Raw genomic sequence first — 15,411 nt, 5'->3', positions numbered from 1 at the left:
TTCCCAGCTCTCAGTCTGTCATTGAAGGGCCGATCCTAAACCACAGTCAAGCAGTTTTATAATAAACTTATGGAAGTCTGCAGCTGAGCCATAAGCGTGGTCAAAGCCTCATATTTCCCCAGAGCTAGGGAGGCCAGGATGCTTGTCTTGCCAGGTTCTGGGAAAAAATCTCAGGTTGTTCTGCCATGACTCAAGTCAGATTTCAGCCAAGCCTTTCCCTATATGTCTTATATGGAGATGTGCAAGGTTGCCATGGTGTCATGGCAGAGCCGTTCCCTGATAGCTGCATCTTCCAACCTTTTGTGAGCCCAGGTGAGAATTGCTTATTTATTTATTTATTTATTTATTTATTTATTTATTTATTTATTTATTGTTACTGGGGATTGAACCCAGGGATGCTTAACCACTGAGCCATATCCCCAGCCTCTCTCTCTCTTTCTTTCTTTCTTTTTTTTATTTTATTTTGAGACAGAGTCTAAGTTGCTAAGACTGGCTTTGAACTTGCGATCCTCCTGCCTCAGCCTCCGGAGCCACTGGGATTATGGGTGTGTGCCACCTCACTTGGCTCCCAGCTGAGAATTCTTTTTAGAAACCTAGGCCATCCCATTGGATGTCCTCAGTTATTTTTACCAATAGGGGTTTGGATGAAATCCTTTCTATTTGTCTTAGGTGACATCAGATGAGAGTAACTGTGGCTATGAAACCCAGCAGAATGATCAGACCTATTTGGAGAATAGACAATGGCCAAGCTCCTAGTCCAGAACCAAATTAGCTAAGTATGTCATTAAACTAGGTGCAATAATAGGTACTATCAATGGCATGCAGCCTGCTCGGGCTTGCCAGCAGGAAGTCCAGGGTGATGTGATTGCCCATCACCATTCATGACAGAGCTTAGAGTGGTTTACGTGCAGCAGGCAAGCACAGATCTGACATCCACCTACAAACTGGTATCCCATTTGGGTACCAACTATAGCAGCACTATAAGTACTATTTTTTTTTTATATCGGGGATCAAACTCAGGGGCACTTAACCACTGAGCCACATTCCCAGCCCCTTTTTGTGTTTTATTTAGAGAAAGGGTCTTGCTGAGTTGCTTAGGACTTTGTTAAGTTGCTGAGGCTGGCTATGAACTCACGATCCTCCTTTGAACTCACTCAGCCTCCCAAGCCACTGGGATTACAGGCATGTGCCACCGTGCCTGGTTATAAGTACTATTTACTAAAATAGGAATAAACCAATTTTGTGTCCCTTATGATAGACAAACCCTTCAAGTGAAGTTAAATAATTCCTGCAAAGTAGGTTGAAGAAGTATTTCTGGAAAGAACTATTTTACTTCTGCTGTGGTCTGAATATTTGTGTCCTCACCAAATTCATATGTTGAAATCCTAACCCTTAAGGCAAGGAAAGTGAGATGTTTTAGGAGGTGATTTGATGATTAGGAATTAGTGTCCTTATAAAATAGGCCCAAGGGAGCTTGCTGACCTCTTCATGTGAAAACACAGGGAGAAAGTGCCATATATGAACTAGGATGTGGCCTGTCACCAGACACAAAATATGCCAGTGCCTTGATCTTGGACTTCCCAGTCTTCAGAACTAAAATGAGGAATGTTTGTTGTTTACAAGTACTCAGTGGAAGTAATTTGTTGTGGCAGCCAGCACGGACCAAGAGCTGTCACCGCCAGAGCTGTTATAGCCAAAGCAGCTTCACTGCTGTAGCCTGCTCAGGGTGAACTGGATTTTGCTAATAGATTTGCAGAGACCTCAACGGCAACATCTCTTGACTTGGAGTCTAGGTCGTGGTTACAAAGCATTCTGAGATGACAGGCCAGGCCAGGTGTCCTGAAGGCAAGAGCCAAGACAGCCCATGGTGCCTCCCACTGTGTCAACATCCCAGGCTGCTCTCCCTTTGCCAAGTAATCAGTATAACTGGGGTCTGAGGCAAACTTGTTTTCTAATCTTACTCATACTTTCCCCATACTATGTCTAGATTTGTCTTGAGGTGGCTCAGTGGTTGTTTTTTCTTCCCTTCCCCTTCCCCCTCTTTCTTTCCCTTCCTTCCTTCCTTCCTTCCTTTCTCTCTCCCTCCCTCCCTCCCTCCCTCTCCCTCCCTCCCTCCCTCCCTCCCTCCCTCTCTCTCTCTCTCCCTCCCTCCCTCCCTCCCTCCCTCTCTCTCTCTCTCTCTCTCTCTCTCTCTCTCTCTTTCTTTCTTTGTTTCATAGTGGAGATTGAACCCAGGGGCTCTTAACCACTTAGTCACATCCCCAGCCCTTTTTATTTCTATTTTTTATTTTGAGACAAGATCTTGCTAGATTGCTTAGGGTCTAGTTAAGTTACTGAGGCTGGCCTTGAACTTGCAATCCTTCTACCTCAGCCTCCTGAGTCACTGAGATTACAGGCTTGCCAGCAAGTCCAGATTTTTTCCTTTCTCTCTCTTTCTTTTTTCCTTCTTTCTCCTTCTTTTCTTTTTTCCTTGCAGTACTGGGGATTGATTCCAGGGCCTCACACATACCAGGCAAGCTATACCCCAGCCCTAATGGTTTCTTTTTTGTATACCTTGTGTCTTCTAGAACATCTCCCACCCCTTCACATTCGCACTGCTCTAGGGCCCACTCAGCAACAGTATCCTTGGACCTATGAACACCATTGTCAATGTGTGTGACTGCTAGTCTGAGCAGGATGAAAAACACCAGTTGAGGTATGTGTGGAAGGGAAAAAGGTTGAGTGAAAAAGATTCGTAGTGTGGTTTAAGTCTTTTATAGACAGTCTGAGCCTCTTCTCTTGCTCCCATTTTCATAAACACTTTATTTTTTTATCACTATGGAGGGGGCACAAGGGATTGAACCCAGGAATGCTTTACCACTGAACCACATTCCCAGGACTTTAAAAATTTTTTTTAAATTTGAGACAGGGTCTTGCTAAGTTCCTGAGGGTCTTGTTAAGTTGCCCAGGCTGGCCTTGATTTTGTGATCTTTCTGCCTCAGCCTCCTGAGTTGCTGAGATTACAGGTGTGTACCACCACATCCAGCATGAGTCTATTTTTTAATTAAAAAAATTTTTTGGTACCAGGGATTGAACCCAGGGCACTTTACTTTTATTTTGAGATAAGGTCTTGCTGAGTAACTTAGGGCCTCACTAAGTTGCTGAGGCTGGCTTTGAATTCACAATCCTCCTGCCTCAGCCTCCAGAGCCACTGGGATTACAGGTGTGCACCACTGTGCCTGGCTGAGTCTATTTTTTTAAATGGCATTTGTACTTGTGGGCATATGGGTCATGAAATATTCAGCGAATGGCCCGCTATTGGGTAATTTTTGCTAAAAGGCAGCACCATTTGATTCTGTTTAGATATGTTTTGAGAATCCAAAAATGAACCCTCACCCATGGATGCATCTTAGAATAGTATGTTCCCACCTGCTGTGCAGACAGGGATCGGAGTGTCACACCCTGAAAAGACACCTGAAATTGGTTTCTGGCAGATATGAAGAGGAGAGGGAATTTAGGGCCTATCTGCTAGGTCCAGTCAGCATTAGTGACCTCAGATGGAATATATACTTTGAACTTCCCTTTGCCACCCAGCTGTGTAAGTAGCAGTCTCAAGTGTCCTTGGGTTCTTGTGCCAGAATCACAAGCCTTGTTTTGGGGCCCAGTCCTACATGGTAGATGGGTTACCACATTCTGTACAAGGCTGTGTCCAGGGCACCATAGCCCTTATCTGAGCATTTTGTTAATGTTTATCCTGAAAGGGTCTTGAGCCATGGGCATCCACACAAGTGACAAATGGGCATGGATCTAGTGCAATCCACCACGATAATGTTTGTCCCCATGGAGGCTAAGAGTTGGTCATCTAGTCAACATGCTACCAGGGCACTAACCATAGGTCCAGGACAAGCCCTGCAGCCTGCAACTTTGTCCAAAGAACAGAGTTCCCTTTTCCATGCACTATTCTTTTTAAACTTTTAATTTCGAAATAATGATAAATTTGCACAAAGTTGCAGAAACAAAAGAATATACAGGGCTAGGGATGTAGCTCAGTGGTAGAGCACTTGCCTAGCATGCATGAGACCCTGGGTTCCATCCCCAGCATGCCCCATCCCAAACAAAATACGAAGAAGTTCCATGTATCCTTTACACTGTTTTTCCACAAGTGTAGTATGATATCAAAAGGAGGAAACTAGCTGGGCACGGTGATACACGCCTGTCATCTGAGGCTCGGGAGGCTGAGGCAGTAGGATTGCAGCCCACTGTGATCAACCAGCCTCAGCAACTTAGTGAGATCCTGTCTCTAAATAGAAAATAAAGGGGGCTGGGGATGTGGCTCAGTGGTTGAGTGCCCCTGGGTTCAATCCCCAGTACCAACAACAACAACAACAAAAAGGAAGAAACTGACACTGGTATGATCCACAAGTTCACGAGTTATATTCAGTTTTCACCAGTTTTATGTGCATGCTTGCATGTGTGTGTGTGTGTGTGTGTGTGTGTGTGTGTGAAGTGCTGTGCAATTTTAGTACATTTATAGATTCATGTAACAATCATGACAGGATTCAGAACTGTTCTCTGAGCACAAAGAGCTGGTGCTAACCCTTTATGTTCCCGTCCCCTCCCCCTTGTCCCCCTGGCAACCACTAATCCTATCTCCATCTCTGTAATTGTGTTATTTCAAGAATGTTACGTAAATGGAATCACACTGTATGAAATCTTTTGAGCTTGGTCTTTTTTCCACCCAGCATAATTTCTTTGAGATACAACTAAGCTGTTGCAATTATCAATAGTTCTCTCCTTTTCATTGCTATTCTGCAAAACGGATATATCACTGTTTGTTTGTTTAATCACTTACTCACTGAAGATATCCTGGCTAATTTCAGTTTGGAACTCTTATGAATAAAGCTGCTAAGACCATAGGTGGACAGGTTTCTGTGTAAATATAAATTTTCATTTCTCTGGGATGAATGCCCGAGAGTGCAATGCTGGGTAATATGGTAGTTACATGTTTAGTTTTATGAGAAACTGCCAAAGTATTTTCTCCTACTCTGTAGCTTGTCTTTTCATTCTCTTTAAAGAGTCTCTTTCAGGGCAAACATTTTTAGTTTGGATGAAGTGCAGTTAATCAAATTTTCCTCTGTGCTTTCCAATGTGCTTTTTGTGTTGTGTATAAGAACTCTAGCCTGAGACCCTTAGATTTTTTTCCAGTTTTCTTTCTTTTCTTTTTTTTGGGGGGGAGGGGCGAGTACTGGGGATTGTACGCAGGGGTGGTTAACCACCAAGACACATCTCCAGTCCTTTTTATATTTTATTTAGACAGTGTCTTGCTAAATTGCTGAGGCTGGCCTCGAACCTGTGATCCTCCTACCTCAACCTCCCAAGTTGCTGGGATTACAGGCAGGTGCTACAGTGCCTGGCTCTTCTATGTTTTCTTTTAAAAATTTTAAAGTGATATGGCTGGAGTAGCTAGAGTGCTTGCTTAGCATGTGTGAGGCTCTGGGTTCCATCCCCAGCACTGCAAAATGTTTTTTTTAAGTGTTACATTTTATACTTAAGTTTATGGTTCATTCTGGTTAATTTTTGTATCAAGTATGATTTAGATTATGGTTAATTTGGGGGACCTATGGATGTCTAATTGCTCAGCACCATCTGCTGAAAAAGCTATCCTTCCTCCATTGAATTGTTTTTGTTCTCTTTTCAAAAATCAGTTGGACATATTCATGTGGGGCTCTCTCTGGGTTCTAGACTGTTCCATTGATCTATGTGTCTGTTTCTCTGCTAGTCCACATTCTCTTGATTACCAGAGCTATCTACTAAGCCCTAAGGTCAAGAAATATGATTCCTCCCATTTTTTCTTTTTTAAAATTGTTTTAGGCCAGACATGGTGGTGCATGCCTGTAATCCCAGCAACTCAGGAGGCTGAGGCAAGGGGATCACAAGTTCAAAGCCAGCCCCAGCAACTTAGTGAGACACTGTCACAAAATAAAAAAATAAAAAGGGCTGGGGATATGGTTCAGTAGAAAAGCACCCCTGAGTTCAATCCCCAGTGCCAAAAATTTTATTTTGGCTATTTGAGATCTTTGGCCTTTTCATATAAACTTTAGAAAAAGTTTGTATATATCTATGAGAACTTGACTGATACTTTTATTGTAATTACATTAACCCTAAAGACCAGATTGGATAGAATTTTATTCATTTTTAAATTTAATTTAATTTTTATTTACTTATTTTTTACCATGTGGAGTCTTCCAATCCATGAACAGGATATATCTCTCCATTTATTTAGATATTCTCTGATTTCTCTCATCAATATTTTGTCAATAATAGCATACAGATCCTGTGCATTTTGTTAGTACTAGAGATTGAACCCAGGAGTGCTCTACCACTGAGCTATGCCCTCAGCACTTTTTAATTTTTATTTTGAGATAAGGTCTTGCTCAGTTGCTGAGGGCCCTCACTAAGTTGCCAAGGCTGGCCTTGAACTTGTGATCCTCACATCTGGGATTCCCAAGTAGCTGGGATTCCAGGCATGTGCCACTGCATGGAGCTTCCCGTACTTATTTTGTTAGTTGTATACCTAAGTATTTTACCTTCTTTGGAGTAATTGGATTTGGTATTGTGTGATTTTTGTCTTTTCGTTTTTTGCCTTTTTTGTTTTGGTGCTGAGGTTCAATCCCAGTACCTTGTACATACTAAGCATGTGCTTGCTCTACTGTATCCCCAGCCCCTGGTATTGTGTTTTAAATTTGGATCATTAATGTATAGAAATACTACTGTGTGTGTGTGTTCCAATAAAACTTTATTTACAAAAACAGACAGTGATCCATATTTGGTCACAGGTCATGGTATGCTTGTCCCTTCTTTAGGAGAACATAAAAATAACTTAAAGCAGATATGCTAAGGGTTTCTTCTCAAAAGCAGCTTCTGTTTTTATTAAATGGATGAAAAAATACCAAAATTATTTCCATTTGAAAAAAGTTCTAGTATATCGTTCTCTTTAGTAACATTATGGTTACTTTTATGTATGAAGTACATAGGCTAATGCATATTTCCATGGCTATGCATATCAATTTGTATCAATTCTGAATTCTTTTAATATATATCCTAATCAGATGAAAGTAATCCAATACTTTTCCCCTGAATGAAACATTTAGACAAAAGCTCTCTCGTGGCCAAAAATGTAAGCAGCCTCCCTGTCTCTTTGTCATACATAAGTCCTTTTGTATCTTCCTATGACTCAGTTCTTTTATTTATTTATTTATTTTGCAGTGTTGGTGCTGGGGATTTAACCCAGGACCTCATTTATGTTGGGCAAGTGCTGTCTCTATCACAGAGCTACATCCCCAGTCATTTTTATTTTATTTTTGAGACAGAGTCTTGCTAAGTTGCTAAGGTTGGCCTCAAACTTGGGATTCTGCTGCCTTGGCTTCCCAGCAACTGGGATTGCAAGAGTGTACCAGTGAGCTTAGCTTCTGTTATTGATTTCTAATTCGATTCCACACAATCAGGTTAGTTTACTCTATGATTTCAATTCTTCTAAATTTGCTGGGATTTGTCATATGGCCCAGGTAATGTTATATCTTGGTGAACGTTCTATGGGCACTCAAAAAGAACATGTATTTCACTGTTATTGGGTCTAATGTCCTATAAATGTCAATTAGTTCCTGTTGATTGATGGTGTTGTTCAGTTCTTTATCATTGCTGATTTCTCTCTAGTAGTTCTACTAGTGCTGAGGATGGGTGTTGATGACTTTTGTTAGAAATGTGAATTTGTTGGGGCTGGGAATGTAGCTCAGTTGGTAGAGTGCTTACCTTGCAAGCACAAGGCCCTGGGTTCAATCCCTGGCACTGGAAGTCTGGGGCTGGGTTGTGGCTCAGTGGTACAGCACTCGCTTACCACGAGCAAGGCACTGGGTTTGATCCTCAGCACCACATAAAAAAAATGAAATAAAGGTATAAAAAAATGTGAATTTGTCTACTTCTTGCACCCTGATCAGCTTTAAAAAAATAACTTAATTGTAAATGGACACAATATCTTTACTTTATTTATATGTGGTGCTGAGGATCAAACACAGTGCCTCACACCCTCTAGGCAAGTGCTCTACCACACAGCCACAACCCCAGGCCCCCGATCAGTTTTTGCTGCTTCTTTCTTTCTCTGAGATAGGGTCTTACTATGTTGCATGGTCTAGCCTTGAACTCCTGGATCCAAGTGGTCCTCCTTCCTCAGCTTCCTGGCTTCATGTATTTTAAAGCTATTTTGTTTCATGAGAATGCCTTGTCTTTTTAGTGGATCGATTTTCTTTGTCACTGTGGGTTGATTTGTTCTGAAATCTACTTTTAAAATTTATGGTGCATGGTACATTTTTTTCCAAACTTTTATTTTTAGCCTACCTATGTCATTGTATTTGAAGAGAATTTTGTATTTGTGTGTGGTGCTGGGAATAAAAACCAAGGGGCTCAGACATGCTGGGCAAATGCTCTGCCACTGAGCTTCACCCTAGTTGAGGTGGATTTCTTAGAGATAGCATATAATTGGTTGTCTTCATTTTATCCACTCTGCCAATCTCTTTTAATTGGCTTATCAAGACCATTTATATTTAATTAGTGATATGCTTGGGCTTCTGTCTGCTCATGTTTTTCTCCATGTATTTTCTCTCTGTCATTTAGGTTGGGTGATTTCTACTGTTCTGTTTTCAAGATCACTTCTCTTCTGTCATATTTGTTCTGCCATTGTTTTTCACAAAAGTTTTACATTTCTATATTTTTCAGTTGTATCATTTCCAATTGGTTCTTTTTTATATCTTCCACATGGTGACATTTTCTATTTCTATTTTGTTTCCAGTTGGAATCACTTTAAAATCTTTGTCAAATAATTCTAGAATCTGATTTGTCTCATTATTGGCTTCTTATTGATTGTCTTTTTTTCTTTCACATTGTGACTTTTCTGGTTTTTAGTATGACATGTGAATTTTTAAAAATTATATCCTGGACATTTTGCCTATTATGTTAGGGTGCTCAGGATTTTATTTATATCTTCTATTTTAGAAGATAGTCATCTTATTTAGGTTTGGCATGCAGGTCCTTGCCTTTGGGGGCTGTGAATATAATAAGAATTTAGTTTTCAGAGACCATGCAATGCCCCTCTGGTCTGCCTAGTTAGTCTGTCCCACTGGGGCAACATCTCTGTCTTTGTTGATGCCAAGGGTGGATATTACTTCCCTAGTTCCATCTGGTGCCACTTGATGGGGGAATGGAGTATATGGGCTTGGAAATGGGAGTGCTTTTCTCTGCTTCCCAGGGCTGGCAAGCCTCCTGTTCCATATATATCAGTGCCACTCAAGGGTGTAAGGCTGTTTCCTGGGTCTGAATGCTACATGCCAAGTTTTAAGCAAGGTGTTCTTTTGTTTCTTTGTTTTGCTGTGCCAAGGATCAGATCCTGGGCCTTGCACATGCTAAGCAGGAGCTCTACCACTGAGCTGCATTTCCAGTCCCCATAAAACAGGGTTTTTTGTTTCGTTTTGTTTTGTGTACTGGGGATTGAATCCAGGGGCGCTTACCACTGAGCCACATCTCCAGCCCTTTTTATTTTTTATTTTCAGACAGGATCTCACTAAGTTTCCCAGGCTGGCCTTGAACTTGTAATCCTCCTGCCTCAGCCTGCTGGGATTATAGGCATGTGTCACTGTGCCTGGTACTGTTTTCTTTTTTCAATGCTGGGGATTGAATCCAGGGTCTTGAGTACATTAGGCAAGTGCTCTAACATTGAACTACACTCCCAATCCACAGGTTGGTTTTTTTTTTTTCAGTTGTAGACAGACACAATACCTTTATTTTATTTATTTTTATGTGGTGCTGAGGATTGAACCAAGTGCCTCAAATGTGCTAGGCAAGTACTCTACCACAGAGCCACAGCCACAGCCCTCCAGAGTTTTTTTTTAAAGCACTTCCTGGGCTGGGAGTATAGTTCAGTGGTAGAGGGTTTGCCTAGCATGCATTAGGTCTTAGGTTAAATATCTAGCACCATAAAAAATATAAGATAAAATAAAGCAATCCATCTCTATTAGGATTTTATTTAATGCAGTGATCTTTTTTTTTTAAAGTATTTTTTCAGCTCACAGTTCAGGCAGTTGAAAATCCATGCAGTATGGCACCAAATCTGGTGAGAGTGCCCTTGGCTATGTCACAACATGGCCGGGGGCATCACAATGGAATTACACACAAGAGGGAGTGATCACTTGGTGAGATGAGAAGGCAGAAGCAATTTGGAGGTCAGGGTTGCTCTTTTATAGAAACTTGCTAGTTTTGTTGTTGTTGATTTGCACTTTTTTTTTTTTTTTTTTTTGGCACTGGGGATGAAACCCAGCAGCCTTTTACCACTGAGTCACATCCCCAGCTCTTTTATTTTTTTAATTTTGTGACAGGGTCTTGCTAAGTAGCTTAGGTCCTGGTTAAATTGCTAAGGCTGGCTTTGAACTTGCGATCAAAGCTTCCCCTCCCAGGCTTCTGGGATTACAGGCGCCACTGCACCTGGCTAACACAATGATCTTACCTTCCCTCTCATCCATTATTTCACTGATACCATGTGGCTGAGCTGAGGAAGTCAAGTTTGCTCCTGTTTGTGACTTTTCCTATTGCTACTATTTTATTTGTGGCATTTCTTTCTTGGGAACTTTCCGTATGATCAAGGGAAGTATTACATATGCCTAAAATATCATTACCATACTTTAAGCGTCATTAGTTCTAAGCACTGGGTGTGTATCTGTCAAATAAAACATGGTACAGCTTGAAAAAGCATCAACCATGGTGCGGTACTGTGGATAAGCCAACAGGACATCACCATCCAATGTAATTCATCTATTAAGAGCAAGTAAAGCCAATGCCCCATGTAACCAGGACTTTATAATCACAAGACCACTGGACCAAGTGTTAACAGAAGTTGCAGGTCTGGCATGCAATGGTAGTTTCTGAAACAGATACAGAATCCTCTACTTTTTAAGAGACAGCATTTTTTTCCCTCTTGACTTGCAGAAGGACTGAACGTTGTGAATTCACTCACATAGATATGAGAAACTGCTTGGTAAGCAGGACTCTGGATTCATTGGGATTGACCAGCTACCCCTGCTGGTGGAGCTGAGGTAACACCAGAGCCCGCACTGTGGAGAATGAGGCTTTAGACGAGCCAACCCACACGACATCATCCACCTTGTGAAAGCTTTGGGAGTCAGAGGGTAGAGTCACTTGCACTGAATCTTGACTGATGATGAATAGCAGGGAGCGGTCCCATGCATGCTTTTTACAAGGGGCAGTGACCTGAAAAGAGAAAAAGGATGAGCTATGGGATCCCATGGGCTCTCCGCATATCCCTGAAGTTGGTCTGTACTGCTCCTCTGTTGTCTCTCCAAAAAGGCATTGTGGCCTTACTTGGCCCCATGTTGGGTGCCCATTTGTCAAACTGTCAAGTAGTCCCTAAGCAGCAGTGCAGTTAAATTTGGTTCATCACATTTCCATAGATTTAGGTGGTATGGAGACAATAAGCCCATGAAAATTTATTATGTACAGACAGTAAAAGCAATGTCAGAGGGTGGGGATGTAGCTCAGTTGGTAGAGTGCTTGCCTTGCAAGCACAGGGCCCTAGGTTCAATCCCCAGCACTGCAAAAAAAAAAAAAAAAAAATAGCAATGTCAGTATTGTTTCACTCCTCACAGACTTCCTCCCATGGGACTGCACTGAACCAGAGGTGACAGATGACAGAAAACATGCATAGTGGCTTGCTCCATCATGGAGGATCCTTTTCTAGACTATAGCCAACCCATTGCATAGATTTGCACTGAAGTCTTTGGCTGTAGCCAGCCACGGTGATGCATGCCTCTAATCCCGTTGACTCAGGAAGCTGAGGCAGGAAGATACCAAATTTGAGGACAGCCTCAGCAATTTGATGAGGCCCTAAGCAATTTAGAAAGACCCTGTCTCAAAATAAAAAAAAGAAAAAGCTTTGGGGATGTAGCTAAGTGGTAAAGCACCCTGAATTCAATCTCCAGTACCAAAGGGGGAAAAAAGAAATTAAATGTATAAGATTATTCTATTCATAGGTAATTTCAATTTAAAGGTCCTTTGCATTCCCACATTTATCCTTTGTACAGTTGCTGTGTATTCATAGTAACTTTTTGTAAACCTTCAAGAGCTATAAACAATTCCCTGTTGCCAGAGACTTGTATTTAAATCAGTATTACTAGCTAAACGCCTAAATTTCTTTCTTTCTTCTTCCTCCTCCCCCTCCTCCTCCTTTTTCTGGGATTTAACCTGGAGACACTTTACCACCAAGTCACATCCCCAACGCTTTTTTCATTTAGGGATAGGTTCTCCATAAATTCTGAGGACCTTCCTAAGTTGTTGAGGCTGGCCTCAAACTTGTGATCTTCCTGTCTCAGCCTTCAGAGTTGTTGGGATTATGGTATGCACCACCACACCTAGCACATCTCAATTTCTTTTAACATGTGATTACCTGTTTATATATTCTATATTGCAGGCAAGGTAAATTCAGACTCTTGTCCTCTTGTCCTGGGTTTTTATTTTTTTGAACTGGGGATTGAACCCAGAGGTGCTTAACCACTGAGCCACATCGCTAGTCCTTTTTATATTTTATTTTGGACAGGGTCTCACTGAGTTGCTTAGGGCCTCATCAAGTTGCTAACATTGGGTTTGAACTTGCGATCCTCCTGCCTCAGCCTCCCAAAACACTAAACTGAATTTTAATAAGTACTTCAGAGCTGGGCATGTAGTTCAGTGGTAGAGCACTTGCCTAGCATGTTGAGGTCCTGGATTCCATTCCAAGCATACAAACAGACAAACAAAATGAAAAACCACTTTGTATTGCTGTTAATATTTCCTTGAAGTGAAATTTTCTAATAAGGATGCATTTGAAAGCACAGGGAAAGGAAGAAGCATGAGAATAAATGGGAAGAATGGGAGAAGCAGACAAAAAAAGGAAGAAAAAATTTATTTATTTACTTATTTGTTTGTTTATTTTGGAGAACAACATGTCAATTTTTTAGACTTTACTAGTCCTGGCAAAATCTTAGGATTATTCAGTTTCTAAGCATCTTTTTTTTTTCTTTCTGGTACTGAAGATTAAACCCAGGTGTACACTACCACTGAGCTACATCCCCAGTTCTTTTTTAATTTTGAGACAGGGTCTTGCTAAGTTGCTGAGGCTCAACTCAAACTTGTGATGCTCTTACCTCAGCCTCTGTAATCACTGGGATTTCAGTTGTGTGTCACCATACCTTGTAAGATTCTTTTTTGGTGCTAGGGATTGAACCCAGGGCCTCATACATGCTAGGCAAGCACTCTACCACTGAATTGTACCCCCAATCCCTAAACTTTGTAATTTTTAACAATTCAAATAATCATTGAAAAAAATGACAAAGACTGGGAAGGAAAATTGTACCTTTTTTGTAGTGGTGGTACTAGGGATTGAACTCAAAGCCTGGCACATGCTAGGCGAGTGCTCTACCACTGAGCTACACACTCAACCTGGAAATTACACCTTAAAATTTTTTTATTAGTGCATCATGATTATACATAATAATGGGATTCATTGTTACATATTCACACAATGTAATTCGTTACATATTCATGGCACATAATTTGGTACCTAGTACCCGCCTCCCTTCTTTTTTTCCAGTACTGGCTATTGAACCCAGGTGTACTCTGCCACTGAATTACATCCTCGGCCCTTTTTATTTTGTTTTATTTTGAGACAGGGTCTTGCTAAGTTGCCCTAGCTGTCCCGGAACTTGTGATTCTCCTGCCTTACCCTTCCAAGTAGCTGGGATTACAGGCCTGTGCCAGCATACCCATCTAGGAGCCATCATTTTCTAGGGGACAAATTGCTGTCAGTTTGGTTTCACTGTAATGACAACCTCAGTTGGCATCATACACCACCAAGAAGCAAATCGGAGGCAAGAGGTGGGCAACTGATTTTATCAACTGAAGCCTGGGATACTTCATTCATATCCTTGGTTCTCTCATCCATCCTTTAGAAGCTGGGATCGTCTTTCGGCACTCATCCTGTGAGTGCTTCCTCCTGCTACACCAAGAAAATGGTTGTTCAAAGCACTTGCCATCAGTGTCAGGCAGGATAAACTTTGTGTTTGGAGGACTATCAAATACTCAGACTATGATGTTTGGTATCAAAGTGGTTAAATAGTTAAAAGAAGGATATGATTTCAGCCAAACTGCTTCAAATAATTAAATATACTAAAGTTTCATTTATATTCTTTTGTAGTGGTGCTGGGGATGGAACCCTGGACTTGAGCATGCTAGGCAAGCACTCTACCACTGAGCCACTCCCTAACCCCATAAACTCTTTTTATTTTTTGTTTTACCTGACAGTAGAATGTATTTTGACATATCATTCATACATGGAATATAACTTCCCATTCTTGTGGTTGTACATGATGTGGAGCTACACTGATTCTGTATTCATATATGAACACAGGAAAGTTATGTCCGATTCATTCTACTGTCTTTCCTATTCCCACCCACCCCTGCCACCTGCTTATTGTGAATCAGCATCCGTATATCAGACAGAACATTGGGCCTTTGGATTTTGGGAATTGACTTATTACACTTAGCATTATAGTCCCTAGTTCCATCCATTTACAGACAAATACCATAAATTATTTCTTCTTTATGTATGAGTAATATAGCATTGTGTATATGTACCATTCCATAATACTCTTTATATCCACATTAATGTATGAAAATCTCCCATAGTTGATACAAATCTCAAAATAGAAATGGTATCGCCCCTCTTGAGACTTATCCTTAAGTACAGGAGTCTACATAGTTATAAGGCTAATGGACACACATACAAACACATATATATCTGTATATATATAATTATATATACATGAGATATACATATATATATGATATATATATTTAGTATCATATATATTACTAATAGCTAAAGTATACTGAGATATGTATATGTATATATATAACCAAATACCTGAGAAAAACAACTTAAAAAGAGGAAAGGTTTATTTTGGTTCACTTTTGCAGAAGTTTTAGTCCATGATTGGCTCACTCCATTGCTCTGAGCCTGTGGTAAGGCAAAGCATCATGGCAGAGAGGCTGTGATACAGCAGAACTAGTCACCTCATGGAAACAGGGAAGGGGAAAGAGAAAGAAAGGGAGGGAGAGAGGGAGCACCAGGGGCAAGATATACCCTTCAAAGGAAGCATGCCACCAGTTATATACTTTCTCTAACTGGGCCCCACCTCCTAACAGCCCATTCAAATGTGAACTTACCAATGGATTAATCCACTAATGAGGTTATGATCCAATTACTCATCCAATTACTTCCCCAAAGCCCCACTCTGAACATTGCTTCATTGGGAAACAAGAATCCAATTCATGAGCCTT

The sequence above is a fragment of the Sciurus vulgaris genome (assembly GCF_902686455.1).
Source record: "Sciurus vulgaris genome assembly, chromosome: X".
Classification (NCBI taxonomy): Eukaryota; Metazoa; Chordata; class Mammalia; order Rodentia; family Sciuridae; genus Sciurus; species Sciurus vulgaris.
Note: the sequence above shows the minus strand (reverse complement) of the source record.